This window comes from Perissodus microlepis, chromosome 7 (genome assembly GCF_051167445.1).
Source record: "Perissodus microlepis isolate ML-2025 ecotype Zambia chromosome 7, ASM5116744v1, whole genome shotgun sequence".
Classification (NCBI taxonomy): domain Eukaryota; kingdom Metazoa; phylum Chordata; class Actinopteri; order Cichliformes; family Cichlidae; genus Perissodus; species Perissodus microlepis.
This window is the reverse complement of record NC_140467.1, coordinates 22,100,546-22,116,008: the sequence shown is the minus strand read 5'-3', so window position 1 is coordinate 22,116,008 and position 15,463 is coordinate 22,100,546. Positions and strand designations below refer to the sequence as shown.

The window sequence follows — 15,463 nt, the reverse complement described above, 5'->3', positions numbered from 1 at the left end:
TCGGAGCGCTTTTGAAAATATGTGGTGTCTTGATAAACTGAGCAGATATTTGAGGTTTACACAGCTACATTCTCGCCTGAAAATATGTTAATATTAACACTAACTAGCTGCTGCCATTGTTGGAAACTGAGCTGGGCTGCGCTATGAATTCTGGGACAGAGCTACTTCTTCTTCTTCGGGGTTTAACGGCAGCTGGCATCCTTGTACATGCAGTGCTGCCATCTTCTGTTTCAGTCCGTTATTACACTCTTAAATTCTACTACTTATTCCTGCGTCTTTTGTGATCTTACAAAGCTTCAAATGACGCGTCGACTATTAAATCAGTCGTCGACGATTTTGATAGTCGACGTAATCGTGACTAGTCGACTAATCGTGGCAGCCCTAATCACTGTGGTAACAGGACTTCATCGTTCGTCATCATTTGCCTTTTATGGTTTGGCTGGATTGGAATTGGGGACCTAAAATCTCTTCAACTGTTTCATAGAAGAATGCTGCATAAAAGACGGACATTACCAACAGTCAAAGATTAGTTTGTAGGTTCTCATTCTGAAGTCTTAGCTGGAGCATACTCACTGACTGACACATTTAGTTTTTGAAGAGCCACAAGGTAACATATTAGAAGGAAGTGCTAAATAATCAGCTTAAATGCAAGACTGAAATTTGCCATTACTGACGCACAATTAACCAAACAGCGACGACAGTCAGATAACCAGGTTGGCACCCACCTGTCACTCCCATGTCCCAGTAATGTCCTTTGGAACTTCAAGTCGGGGGTTCGACTCCCAACCAGAGCATCTGTATTCAGTAAGGGTCCCCCAGCTAGACCCACCCCATGCTAACCTTGGAGATGAGCGAGAAAGAGATAACTGAAGCCATACTGGCTTGGAAGTCACCCAGATTAACAAGGTCCACATCAGGTGTTGAGGAACCAGCAACACTGATGAAAACTGAGCTACTGTAACAAGAAAGCATAAGTGGGCAAGGGATGAGAACCGGGCTTTTTTAATAATTCGGTGTGTTTTTAAACCTGCAGTCTTTTAATGGCTGGCCAGGGGTGATTGCTGTGGTTGTAAAAACACTTCCCATCATACAGAACTCTATTAGAATATGCCCCAAGGTTTCATTAGGTTTATTTTATAACCTATGGTCATTTCAATAAGGGGAGATCATTAGAAAGAATGAACATGATTTGTTGAAAATATGAACAGAATATAGATAGGCGTTTGGCCGTTAGACTCCAATGGCCTGTCTTGGCGGATCGGCGCTTGAGTGATGAGCGGTGGACATGGGGAGAAGGTCGGTTGCACAAAGGCGTCTGCAAAGGAGAAAGACAGATGTGCAGTGAGATTTAAATTACGCAGCATGAATCCTGATTGGCCTGGAGAATGCCGGGAGAAGGTGATCTGACCAGACCAGTGATAACACAAACAGCTTGACAGCGTGGGAAAGTGAGAGTGAAAAAGCTCTTTAGCCAGCAGCACCTAGGAGTGGACAGATGTGAGACCATCAATCTTCCTTATTGAATGCATAAGTTTCATTATGAGAGTCTGAAAAGAGGATTATCCAGGCTAAGCACACTAGCTCATAATTTGTCAGTCACAAAGTATGAGCCAATGAATGAGCGCCATTCCTCTCAAAATCCATTTCACTTCGCAGGTCAGGTCCGGGTTCAAAACATCAAGCCAGTGATGCTGAAACTGCTGAGCTCGAGGTTTCAAAATGCAACTTCGTAAGCCACGAGCCTCTGTATACCAGCTATGTTTGACATAAAGCGAACAAAGCACACTGTGACTACATTTATTTATGCTGTAAAGTAGGGCATTTTGACATTGGAGTGTTTTGTTTCAACTAGCCTTTGGAACTGGCCTCAAGTGGCCATTAGAGGAACTGCAGTTTGCCACACTTGGAAGCTGGCTTTAGGATGTTTTGCAGTGTGTCTGGAGATCCCTTTTTAAAGAGGACCAGAAATGTATTTTATGCATTTCAATCATGCTAATAGTGTTAGTAAAAATAAATTTGCTTGAAGTAAAAAATAAAAGTGCCTACACAAAGCGACTTGGCATATCCTTCCAGCTATGCAAAGTCACTACATAAGCCCCAGGGCTCACAACTCCCTGAGGCAGGCACAAATGCGATGGTGGTTTTATGCGATGCTTACCCACTTAGAATAAATAAAGCGGCTGAAGTGACATGCTTTGAGTTTGTGTAGCTATAGGTGTAACACGTTGCTTCTTTAAGGCAGAAAATCCAGAGAGAGAGAGAGATAGTGCAGGGTGGGGGCTGGAGAGAAGAGGAGAGAAAAGTGGGAGCCAATAAAAGGCAGTGGGAGCAGACACAGTGTTTGTGACACCTTGTGGTGGAGCGTGAGGGGGTGGCAGAGTTTGAGAGAGAGAGAGAGAGAAAGGAGGGGGGCACCACTGGATAGAGAAAGAGAGAGAGAGAGGGAGAGATCAAAGCGAAAGAAGAGACAGAGGAGGAGAAACGAGGATGAGAGATAGCAGCATTGCAGTGAGAGCGAGCGAGCGAGAGCCCTTCCTGCCTTTGCAACGAGTGTTTACTCCACTTTTCCTGAGAGCCGGTTATCTCCCCTCTGCGTGAGTCATGGAAGTGATTTACTGTAGGTGAGTGGAGCGGCGCGGCAGCAGAAATACACAGATCTGTGTGTGTGCGTGTGTGTGTGGACCGTGGGGAGGTAAGACCGCTCCGTATCTCCCTGGATGTTATTTTCACAGTTTGGTCCCTTCATCCTCTTTTTCTTTCCCATCTCGTTGTGAGAAGCCGTACAACCAACTTCTGCGGAGTTTGGGTCTTGTTCAAACAGCCGCTTCTCCTCCTTTCCCCACATTTGTCCTCTCAGGCGTAGGATACTTTGTGCTCGTGCAGGCTGTACACACACTGTGTAAAGTGTGAAAGGCACGCTGCAGTCTCTCTCTGACAGTCTGAGCAGCATTTAGTGCTTCTGTATTGACAGTCGGACTCAACGGGGCTGAGGGCTGGAAGAGGATGAGAGGGAGATGACTCAAATCTCTGCTTGAGGGACCTGGAGGGTAGCAGCATCAGCGATGATGATGTCGATCTGTAGAAGAGCAGAGATGGAGACAGAGAGAGAGAGGGAGGGAAAAAAAGAGATAATCTTGCACAAATAAGCCTTGGCTGCTTGTCAGATTTTTACACAGTATTTTTATGTCTGTGACAAAGCTGATGCCAAATGCGTGCATGTAGATCCTGTGTGATGGCTCCACAGCTGGATCTTCTCCCTGAGCATCTCTCTATGTCCCCACTAACTGAGGTGTGCAGCCTGTGGTTTTGTTGGTGTGTGTGTGTGTGTGTGCTTAAGGCAGGTGATCAGAGATTTGTGGCTCAGACATCCTGAGTGACAGCTGAGCTCTATCACAGCTTTCATCATGACTCAAGCTGGTAAACTGTAGCTCAGCTTGTGACACAACCCCCCCACCCCCACCGTCATGAGGGAATAACCTGCCTTCATCTCATGGCTGGATTAGAGTGATTTACTGTCGCTCCCCGTTAGCCTGGATGTGTTTGTGTGGGTTTTGACCTATTATGGCACCTAATGGCCTCATATGTTATTTCCAAAAGGACATTGTCAAATAGTAAACACTGTTGTCAGCCACATCCAGCTGGACTGACAACAGTTGTTATTAATGTTAGCTCTAGTTCTGACCCCTGTGAAAACTACTACTGGCAGAGGTGTTGGACAAGAATTAATAGACCCTTTAAAATTAGAAATTACATTTAGTGCAGACTGGATTTACCATCAGCCAGGATTTCCTTCACTCTTGCTAAAGGACAACTCCAGAGGATATTTTTATCTTTTCTGGCTGGCCCACAAAGTAGTCCTCAACACAACTCTTGATTGAATGTACAAAATATTAGGGTCACTGCCCTCGCATTGATCTTCAGGCCCTCTCTCCACATCCCTGTTTTCTTGCAGCTTAAAAATCCTTTTTCATTGATTCGTCTCCTCCTTTCTACCTGCACTCCCTCTGTTGTGATTCATATAGATTTAATACAGGGAATCAATGAAGGAAATGGCTGGATTGACCTCATCTGTGTTGTTTGTGGAAAGACAAAGAGCTTCTGACACCTTTTTAGATTCAGTTTGTTACCAAGTGAGAACTGCCCGGGACTTTTAAACAAACACATTCGCCTTCTTTTAAATTCGAGACATCATATGAAAGATTCAGGGGTGCAGAGAGGTGAAATAGCTCACGCTCATGGATCGATGAACAGGCAGGGAAAAAAGTGTAAATGAGAGAAGCAACAGAGCTAATAAACACGAATAGCAAGTTGTACCACGGTTGGTATTACTTACAAGTCAGTGTCAGTCTGCTACCATCATATCGAGCGAGCAGAGCTAAATTGGGCAAATAAAGTTTTTGAAGCATGCACCGAATTTCTTGAGAGCAAAACAGTTTTTTTGTTTGCTTGTTTTTTTTTACAGTACAGTCCTTTCATGTTCACTCACATCACTCACTGCACTTTGAGAAATAGGAGTACATTAAAAGTGCACTGCTGTCCTTAAAAGTGCAGTTTAAACAGTAAATGGACAAGTACTTATATAACACTTTTCTACTCTAACTCAGCACTCAAAGCACTTTTTACTACAAGCCTCCTTTACCCGATCACACAAGCATTTTTTTTCTCTATATTCAAGCACCTTCTCTAATATTCACACCGCAATAGATGAATTGCAACCTAATGATCTCCTGACATGCAGACTGTAGCTGGGCAGCGAATCGTCAACCGACTGGTAGACAATCGGTCGCTCTACTTCCTGAGCCATAGCCGCCCAGTCAACACCGAAGTAGCCTGCAGGGTTAATTAGTGGTATCCAAAGTAATTAGGCGTGCAATCTCAAGGGTAAAAAACCCCCACAAACAATGGTATACATGTTCCCAAGCAATAATAGGTGCATCATTGCACACTTTCATTTAGCTTTTATTATTAAATATAAAGTTTGGTAAAATATTAATGTTGCTCTTAAATTTTAAGATTTTTACATTTTACCATACAATAGTAGAGAGAAAACTCCAACAATGAGGTGACTCCATAAGTCAAGCACTTGGCAACAGTGGGAAGGAAAACTTCCTTTTAACAGGAAGAAACCTCCAATAGAACCAGGTTCAGGGAGGGGCGGCCATCTACCGTGATGACCAGCTGGGCTGATGAGAGGGAGACGGGACAAAAGACAAGCTGTGGAAGTGAGCCAGAGATTAAATATTAACTAATTACTAAATGCAAAGTAGTAAGTTAAATTAAAAAAAATAATAATTCAAGTCTCATATTGTGTTTCACTTCTATATTGGTGGCAGACTTTTAGCACTGTTGCCTCACAGCATGAAGGTTCTAGTTTCAGTGGGATCATTTCTCCCTAGGCCTGTTTGGTTTTCTCCAGGATAAAATAACAACTGAGAACAATGAATTGAGGTGAGGTTGGTAAGAGTAGAAATATGCTATATGAACTGCAGTGCATTTCCGAGGCTATGAATTTATAATTATAAAAATATGTACAGTTGATTATTACCCCAGGATGCAGTATTTTACTTTTTTTGTAAAAGATGCATTTTTGTACTCTTACATTAAATTTTAAAATAGTCCTTCAAAGCTGTTCTCTATTGGACCAAAGATGTTTTCTGTCAATTATCTTATAGGATAGCACCCCAATGACAAGCTTTTGTACCTCTAATAGGACAATAAAGGAGCATTCTTAACACTCTCGTGACGCAACTTGTCTTCTGGTTACAAAATATGAAATGTCCACTCAAGATTTGTTTTATGTCTATGAATGTTCCTCAGTGCATTTTAAAATCTCAGTTGTCACGTTGCACCTCTGTCTTTGAGAAATATTGTTAGTTAGTAAGAAAGCAGAAGTCTGATGGGAGCAATTCGACTTTTGCCAGTTCATAATAAATATTCACTTTCTTTGTCACTGAAACACAGTTAAGTGTTTATGCTTGCTCAAAAGCAGCACTAGGTGAGCCTTGCTGGTTGAAAAGTTTCACATTTGTTACCGACAGGAGGTGCTGGGTGTGGTAACACTTGTTACGCGCAGCTAAAATGTCTTGGTGCTACATCACTGCAGCTGGTGTGAGAGTGGAAGTCAGCAAAAAACAAAGAAAATCTTGGTTGACTGAAATTGTAGCTTCTCTTCGATTTATATATGTTGGATGGGTTTGTGGTTGTCATTAGATTAATTAAATCTCCTTCAATACACTGAGTGCACACTCAAGGCTTATTCACCAAAATTAATTAGAAATAAAAGTAAAAAACTAGCATTTTAAGTGATATTTCACCTTGTTATGATTACAGATTTGTACACCTGCCTATACACTGCTTAGTCAAATCCAGGTGTTTTTTTGTAATGTAATCTTGTACATTACATTATTATGCTGAAGAAAAACAAGCCTTTCTGAGTAATAAATCCCACACATGATATAATTCTTTATATATCTGATGAAAGAGGAGGCTTCTCTTGTAGCATGGTCTGCGTGTTGCTGCTGCTGGCAGGTACTGGGAAGCTGCTACAAACCTATAAATAAATCACACATATTGAAATATGTCAATTCTGCTGTGTTTACACTCAAAGCCTTGAGTGGTAAATGTAAGATGTGTTGAAACATCAGTACACAGACAAGTTAGCTTTCTGTTTTTAGAAGATATGGTGTGTGGCTTGCTGAGTTTGTGATATATAAAATGAGATTCAACTCGACTTTTTCTTTTTAATGGGGTCCGTCAGTTTGGAGATAAGTAAACTTTCTGCAAATTTAGGTTAGACTTGCAATGTTCATTAGGTTATCATGGACTGAGGAAGAAGGACCCAAATACATACCAAAACAAGTAAAACTGAAAACTGACTGTAAAAAGTCCATGAGGTACAAAAATCCTAATAGTCCCCCCCAAAAAATAACTGGTGCTCTAAAAAAGAACTCAAGGACAGGCTGGGCTAATAGGGAATGAGCTGGGAAACTAAACACAGCTAAATCACATAAAGTAATGAACAATAGTTGAACTACAAAAATTAATCCAATGACATGACAGAGAAGGTAGAACTACGCAGCAAGTGACTGCCACAATAAAACAGGAAACAGGAAACCCAAACATGAAAACTGAGACAGAGACTTAATTAAGACACAGGGAACACAGGGGCAGCAGGATAAACTGAAATACCGAATTATAAAATATTAACAAAACTAACCATGACCAGATCCCACATAGGTAAACTATAACAAAGATGAAAATTAAACAGAAATAAACCAACCTGGAACATTTTGGAATACAAAATATGAATCTCTAAATATCACAAATGCAAATGCAAAAACTCAAATTCAGGCATGAAACCTGACGTAGGTTTGGTGTGTTCAAAGCTGTCACAATTTAGGGTGTTTAAAGTTTCTTTTTCCTGCATTCCAAAATTAATGTATTGGTCTTATTATGTCCTTTTTAAAGTAACACATTGTCAGACCAACAAGGATGTGCTTGCACAAGAGCAGGTCAACCGGCCAAGCTTTGAGACCTGAGACTATAGCAGGTCTTACAGGTTTAAGATCATGTCAAGCAGTTCTTTAACATAAAAAAATCAATAAAATAAAAAACAACAGTTTTGCTTGCTTTTAATCTCTGGGTCCCTTCTTTTGTCCTGTCTCTCTCCCCTAACACCCAACCAATTTCTTTTTGTTAAAAGGGAGTTTCCTCTTCCCACTATCGCCAAGTACTTGCTTATCGGGGGTCATCTCCGTTTATTGGGTCTTTACCTTACAACATAAAACACCTTGAGGCAATATTTGTTTTTTATTTGGCACTAAAAATTTGAATCAAATTGGATTGAATTGAACTGAATTCTGCAAAAACAGAGTAGCTGAACATAAGCATATTTAGGTAGACAAAATCTGAAATTCAGTACATATTCAATTTTTTGATAATTAACGTCCAATCAATTAAGTTTCACTTCTGAATCATTAAATGAATCATTTAATATCAGTAATTTTATGTTGTAGCTGCAAAGTTATGATGCACAAAAGAAAATGCATTACACAAACAACAAGGCTCAAACAGAACAGATATGTGAAAAAAAGCATGTCACAACAAACCTCATAACTAGAAAAAAATAATAACAAAACAATTTCACAATGGAACAATAGAGAGTGTGTTTTGATGTGCCTTGGCCTTGAGTCGTCGCGCTCCTTTTCAGCTTTCTCTTCGACAAACTAAAGTGTGAAAAATATGGAAGGTGGGTGGACAGCCTACTTTTAAGCAAGCAAGCGAAGTCTACACAGCCATCTGCTCGCACCAGAATTTTCTTTTAATCAAGGCTGCAGCCCCACAAGAAGCAGACTCCCTCTCACTCCCACAATTTAGCATCTTGTATTAAGTGGGAACAGAACACTCAGCATAACATGATAGCTACATCAAATCCAAGTTGAAATCCAAGAGTGGCTTTGGTGCCATAAACAGATGCTCCATTTGACAAATTAGTCAGATATTTGCTGTTGGACGCTCGATGCTGATGCTTTTCCTGAGCAGCTTCCTTTTTTATTTTTAGATTCTTTTTCTAACTTTGTCACAAACACACTTTATGTTAGAGTTTTACTGAAATTCATTAAAAATGTGAACCAGATTCTTCGGATACACATTAAAGCGGAATATAATGCATTTAAAACATAAGTATCTATGAATACACATTCAGAAGACCAAGTACTTTATTGTAGTGTTTCCCAACCACTGTGCCACGGCACATAGGTGTGCTTTGAGAAATGATCAGGTGTGCCATGCAAGGTTATCTGGTTCCACTTGATTAGTGCTCTAAACGATCGGCGTAACGTGCAGAACAATTACATTCTCTTCCACTAGAGGGCAGTACAACTACCTGCTCTAATTAAATGGGTTGCCAACTGGCAGTAAAACAGAAGAAGACTAATAGTCATGCTGTGAGCTGACACGGCCCATAATAGCGATAGATAAATATTTGAAAATAAAAAGTAATCAATCTGACCTGGGTCCTGGAGAAAAAGGCCCTAGTATGCGTAGTGGTCAGAAGAAAGCAAAAAATGGGATATTGGGGACAACCCGAGCCAATTCTGCTTACTGCAAAGATAATCTGAGTAGAAAGAACAAAATGTCATGTTCAAGAGCAGCGGTCCCCAACCTTTTCTGCGCCACGGACCAGTTTATGCCCGACAAAATTTTTACGGACCGGCCTTTAAGCTGTCGCGGATAAATACAACAAAATAAAACTAGTACCAGTACCGAAAAAAAAGAAGATTTATTCACAACACACGTGAAAAGATCCAGGAAAACCGAGTTAACGATAAAAACGATAACAAAATAACGCTGAAAACCGATAAAAACCCTGAAAACCATACATTTCACACCTGAGCCCCAACTCTCGTGGCCCGGTACCAAACGACTCACGGACCGGTACCGGTCCGAGGCCCGGGGGTTGGGGACCGCTGTTCAAGAGGATAATTTGAGCGTTATGACAAGCTGTGTTATCCTGCTGGAAGCAGCCTTCAGAAGATGGTACACTGTAGTCAAAAAGAGATGGACATGGTCAGCAACAATACCCAGGCATTGTTGTGCCTGTCTGAATTTTAGCTGCAGTTCCCTGATGTTAGCTAACAGGGGTGGCACCTGGTGTGGTTTTCGGCTGCTGTAGCCTATCAGCTTCAAGGTTCAAGGTTTACATTCAGAGCTCTTCTGCATTCCTTGGTTGCAACAAGTGGTTATTTGAATTACTCTTGCCTTCGAAGCACTCTGGCCAAGCTTCTTTGACCTCTGACAATAACAAGGGATTTTCAGCTGGTGCCAGCCAGTGGATATTTTTTCTCACATTGTGTGGGAAATCCCAGCAGATAAGCAGTGTTTAAAATACTCAGACCAACCCGTCTGGTACCAACAGTCATGCTGCATTCAAAGTCACTTAAATCTCCTTTCTTCCACATTCTAATTCTTGGTTTGAACTTCAGTAAGATGTCTTGATCATGTCAACATGCCTAAATGCATTGAATTGCTGCAATGTAATTGGCTGATTAGATATGAGCGGTTGAACAGGTGTACCTAAAACGTCTGCTGTTACAGAGATGCTCAATAATGAGAGTGTTCTGTTTGAACACATACACAATGTTTTGGGAAAAAACCTGTTCATCAGAGAAATGCTGTTTGTGAAAGTCCAATGCTCAAGTCTGACTGAACATGCAGTCCTTAGTCTCTAATGGACAGACACTTCATTAGAGTGTGCGCGGGTGAAAGAGCATTATAGTCTTTTAAATGATAAAAATAAAATGTGTCACCTTATATTTGTTTCTTTTCTGCTCTGTTTCTTTTTCCTTTCAGGCTGTCTTATTGTTGTGATTAAATCTGCCCCATGCCAGCCCAGAGAGCGAACACAGGGGACAAGCAGCACACAACCTGACCACATCAGCAGGCAGGTACTGGTTTTGTATTCTAACTCTTGTAGTTTCTTTTTAAAAGTGCTTCAGGGTTCAGTATGTGAATGATTTTTTTCCACAATGTTGTCAAGTTTGTTGTAATCACACATTTTAATTGTTGCCACAAATGTGACTCTCGTCATCAGAACAGCACAGGCACTGCTAATCATTCTGTGTCATCATTTCTTCGAATGTGATAATTCGCAGCTGTAATTGTATGCAGAATCTGTGAATACTGTTTGTTCTGGAATTGGGCTGTGAATCAGAAGTCTAAAGAAAACAAGCAGAATAACACTTTGATTTTTACAAACCCTTGAATGCTTATCAGTTCTGACCTACCTGAGGCAAAAGGAGATGTGTTGAGAACTCAGATCCTGTGAGAACATTTTTCTGTTAATATCATTTTATTTGTATTTTGAAGCATTGAAGAAGAGCATTTAGTTCTTTCAGGTTATGACAGTTTTTCTGGTTAATGTAACTAAAAGCAAAACTAGGTGTAAAAAACATTTTAGTTATATGAAAAAATATAAACAGAGGAAATGTCCTTGGTTTTGATCTTTTGCCAATTTGTCAGTTGCCTGTCGTGTCCTGTTGCCTTATTTAACTCCACTTAAAATTTTGCCAATGACAAAGACTTTCTTTATTATAATAACTAAAAAAAGATGCATATGGTTGATGCTGCTCTTGCAAGCCACTTTGCAACCCAGCTTTACCACAGCACCCCTATTTCATGTTATTTCAGACTCGATCAGTGCCATTTCCAGTCGACTGTGAAGGCTGCTCTGTTCTTTGCCCTTGCTCTCCCTCCTTTTTAGACTTTCCAGGTAAAGCTTGCAGAATGACAGGGAATTCCTAGAACAGAGCTATACCAAATATAACTGCAGATGAAATAATAGTCCCATTTTCTCTAAATGACTGCAAATTTAACAGTTAAACAGGCTCTACTGGTTTATACCTCAGAGTTACGTAAATGCGGGTTAAAGGTTCATCGAAATTGATGCGTCTGAATCTAAATAGCATGTGTTCAACTTCCAAGCTCTATTTCTCAGCAACACCAACCACAACTACTACCCTATATGATAAACACCCACAGCTGTTTTTGTCCAGTAAAAGGGAGACTTTTGACACGCATAAAGATTATTGGTGCTGATCGGGTGTATGCAATTGCTTCAGGGTGCGACCTTAATCTTTGCCTTTCCTGGAAGGAAAGTATGTAGGAGATTTATGCTGCACTTATAATCTAACTTGTATATTTAAATAAAACTCATTTTCTTTCATGCTGAGAGTTGGACGAAATGATTGACAATAAAGATGAAGCTGCAACCAGCTTAGCTTAGTATAAAAACTTGAGATTGAGGAACAGATAACCCACTGTAAGCTTTGAAGCTTTATTTTCCCCCAAACAATTTTTTTTGGGTTGGGTTTCAGTTAAGCTGCTTTTGACTCCTCCCTCCTCACAAAGGGTTGCTACAACAGGTAGCTCTGCATGTTTGATTTAGCACTTTTACACCAGATACGCTTCCTGATGCAACCCCAATGAGTATTTGTGTCTCCAGCTAGAATCAAACAGCAACCTTTTGTTTGCCAAGGAAGGTTTCAGACATGTCAGGTATCAGTAAATGTTATTAATTCTCTGTTGCTGACTCTTTCAGATTGAGAGAAGGTTATGATATTGTCGACACCAACACTATGGTCCAGAGTTCTTCTGAAGTAGACATTAAATTGTAAATGTATTTATTTGCTGAATTACATAGTACTTTGGCAAATAACTTATAGCATTAAATGTAATACTCTGGGTCAATTCTCGTGTACGATGACGTTTGATATTCTCCACAGGTTGCTTTGCTTTGCTGTAGCTTCTAATATACTAAACCATGTGGATGATTGATTAATGGTCACATTCAGTCCTTGATTTAGTTTTCTTTCAGCTTAAGTGTTGATCGGTGCTAAGCGATTCCTAATAAAAAAATCAATAAAATGGGGCACAGGGATGAATTAAAAAATACTTTTATTAACATGCAGCATGCATGTTTGCAAGGACAGGCATCCTGAAAACATTTAATTGGAGAACCATAGACCATAAAGTCTGTAAGTAATAGTTCAAACTATCCACATATTGAAGTGGAACAGACCAATTATTAATTATTTAAGGGTACAGCTGGTATAGCTTTCCTGACTATTCTCAGATTTAGACAGTAACCAACCAAGAACTGACTGCTAACAGCTTCTGTCTGTAACCAAAGCCTGATACATCATATTTATGTGGAACTGCATGGAACTTCACTGTTGTCCCGAAACTATTAAAAACTCATCCACATGTCATTAAGAGATATCTTCCTTCATTACCATAAATACATATCCTCCTGCCAAAAATGCTTCTCTTGGAAGAATACACTTAAATTAAAATTTCACAGGTCTACACTACCCAGTATGTTACAGTCTTCTGGGTTTTTTTAAATACAGAAACTATATATTTTGTGAGTCTTGCACCAATTTCCTTATTTTTATATAAAAATGGGAAATATGTGCAATTATTTACTGAAGCATGTGGAAGCATTTTGTACAGTTCTAACAAGCTTGAAAGTCGATGTGTTCTGAACACCTTTCTTCTTCAACACAGTCTGAACTCTCTCAGGCAAGCTTTTCTGTGATATCATTAAGTAGTCCTGACGAATAGTTCTCCGGGCTTCTTGGAGGACATTCCAAAGCTCTTTAAAAGCTGTGTTTTGTTCTGTTCTCTGCTGAGAAGATCCCACACTGTTTCAGTAATGTTGAGATCCAGCTCTGGGAAGCTGATCTGTAACTGATAATGTTGTAGTGTGTGCTTTTCCTATCCAAGTATGCACGCGATAACTTGAGAACAAAGCGACGTAGGATTTTTAAATTCATACCACAAGTGCATCTGCTGGGAGGCTGAGGGGTAGAACTGGACGCTTCTGTATTTTTGCTGTTTCTGAAGGACATGACTTTTGGATAATTTTCATTTGCTGTAATTTTTCTTAGGCTTCCCACTGCTTCTTTGTACCCAGATTGTCCAGTTTCCCTATTATTTTTACACAGTGCACACAATGATAGACATATCTAGTTTTGTTGGACCCTATCCCAGTTGTCTTAGTGCGAGAGGCGGTATACACCCTAGTGATGGGATTTCCGGCTCTTTTTAGAGAACCGGCTCTTTCGGCTCGGCTCACTAAAAAGAGCCGGCTCTTTCGGCTCCGAACCGGCTCTTCAGGTTGTTTTGTTGCTTTCATTTATTTATTATTAACAATAATATAAAATTATGCACAAAAGGAATTACTAATATAAAATAAAAGTGGTTTTATTTATATATGTTTATATATAAATATATGCGGTGGCCCCTAAAGACAAAGCACGTACAAACTCCAAAACACATTTCTAGCGTTAACTGAACTTCCAAAACAGAGCTACTAGATCACTTAAATTACACAATTGAAAGCATATGTGTATTGTTTGTGTATTTATACACAAGCACTCATATATATTCAAATAATAATTCAAAAGTTCATTCACCTGTTACTACCACACACTACCGCGCTCAACACTGCGCCTAGCATCCTGGAGCACTTCTGTTGTCTTTTGTACGTGTTTTGGAGTTTTTACGTGTTTTGAGTTCGTACGTGTTTTGGAGTTTGTACGTGCTTTGTCTGTAGGGGCCACCGTAAATATACTTTGATTTATTCACTCCACATAAAATGTAATAAATAAATCATATAATACAAAAACCAACTATTCAGATTTCAACTTTAAACTATTTACATTTCCAGCTTTTTCCTTTTAAACAAATTTAAAGTGAAACAACACAAAACACTGCAAACCACAACACAATTAAATATAAATTAAAATATGAAAACAAAAAGAACATGCATATTATCTGTCATATGGGCCTGCATGAATAAACTTTATGAATCCTTTATCATCCACAACTGAAAATAGTTGTGGATTATCACTATACCTTTCTAATGTGACGTTGTTGCCCCTGGCTCTCTTTCTCTCTCTCTCCCTCCTGCTCTGTTCCTGTGCTACTGCGAGTGTAACTACCACCCCTCCCCCCTCTTCCCAGCGCAAAGCACAAGGCTCGCATGCGGAGTGAAGCGGAAAAAAAGTGCAAGAGAGAGGGTGAGAGAAAGAAAAAAAAAAAAAACCCCACGGCTCGCGATAAGGATCCGGCTCGCGTCGTTCACGTCAAAGACCCGGCTCTAAGAGCCGTTTCGTTTGCACACATCACTAGTCCACCCTGGACAGGTCGCTAGTCTGTCGCAGAGCTAACACAGACAGAGACAACCATTCACTGTCTTCTCATTCACTCCAGCAAACACACCTATGGGCAATTTAGTGTTAACCTAATTTAGTGTTTCCAATTAACCTATCCCCACTAACTGCATGTCTTTGGACTGTGGGAGGAAGCCAGAGTACCCAGGGAGAACATGCAGACTCCGCACAGAAAGACCCCAGCCTGATGGTGGAATTGAACTCAGGACCTTCTTGTGAGGCCACCATGCCAGTGTGCCTTTGTTTTTCTGTAATAATTCATAGGTTAGTGTTAAAGATCTTAACAGACAAGAAAAAAATCATCTTCTGAACTTTTGGAAGCAAAATATGAAGAAATGAGAGTTGTCTCATGATTTTTGCACAGTACTATATGTATTATCCTGTATGTCCCTGCACATCATTAGGTGTGGAGTCCAAAATCCATTTAGAGTTGAAGTTAGGTTGGGAAATGAAAAAAATAACTCGGTGAAAAAGTGCCAAAAACTGCAGTTACTCTGATGGTCATGTGATGGTCATGTGAGGCTGGCTCCAAAAGTGAATGTATCCCTCCAAATTCCCATCTCTGATATTTAGCCATGAGCAAACTGTAACCCTTTTGTGACTTCAAGAAGGAATAAGGGAGCGCCGCACCACTTAACAATATATTAAACTGTCAGCCTTAGAAAATAGATTTCAGTCCAAAACCTTAAACTATCATAATTAAAATGATATAAAACAGATTCATCTTT

The 15,463-nt window shown here is 40.0% G+C and overlaps 1 protein-coding gene across 4 annotated transcripts in view; it reads left to right on the top strand.

The window, feature by feature from the left end:
• Positions 1 to 2,306: 2,306 nt before the first annotated feature.
• LOC146383060 (alpha-1,3-mannosyl-glycoprotein 4-beta-N-acetylglucosaminyltransferase C-like) overlaps positions 2,307 to 15,463 on the top strand; it is a 76,054-nt gene continuing 62,897 nt past the window's right edge. For 3 of the 4 annotated variants that reach the window (XM_084934190.1, XM_084934187.1, XM_084934189.1), the window contains exons 1-2: positions 2,307 to 2,621; positions 10,351 to 10,445. The gene's annotated coding sequence lies outside the window, so the exon portion shown is untranslated. The remainder of the gene's footprint in view (positions 2,622 to 10,350; positions 10,446 to 15,463) is intronic. The other variant, XM_084934188.1, reaches the window with a different exon arrangement.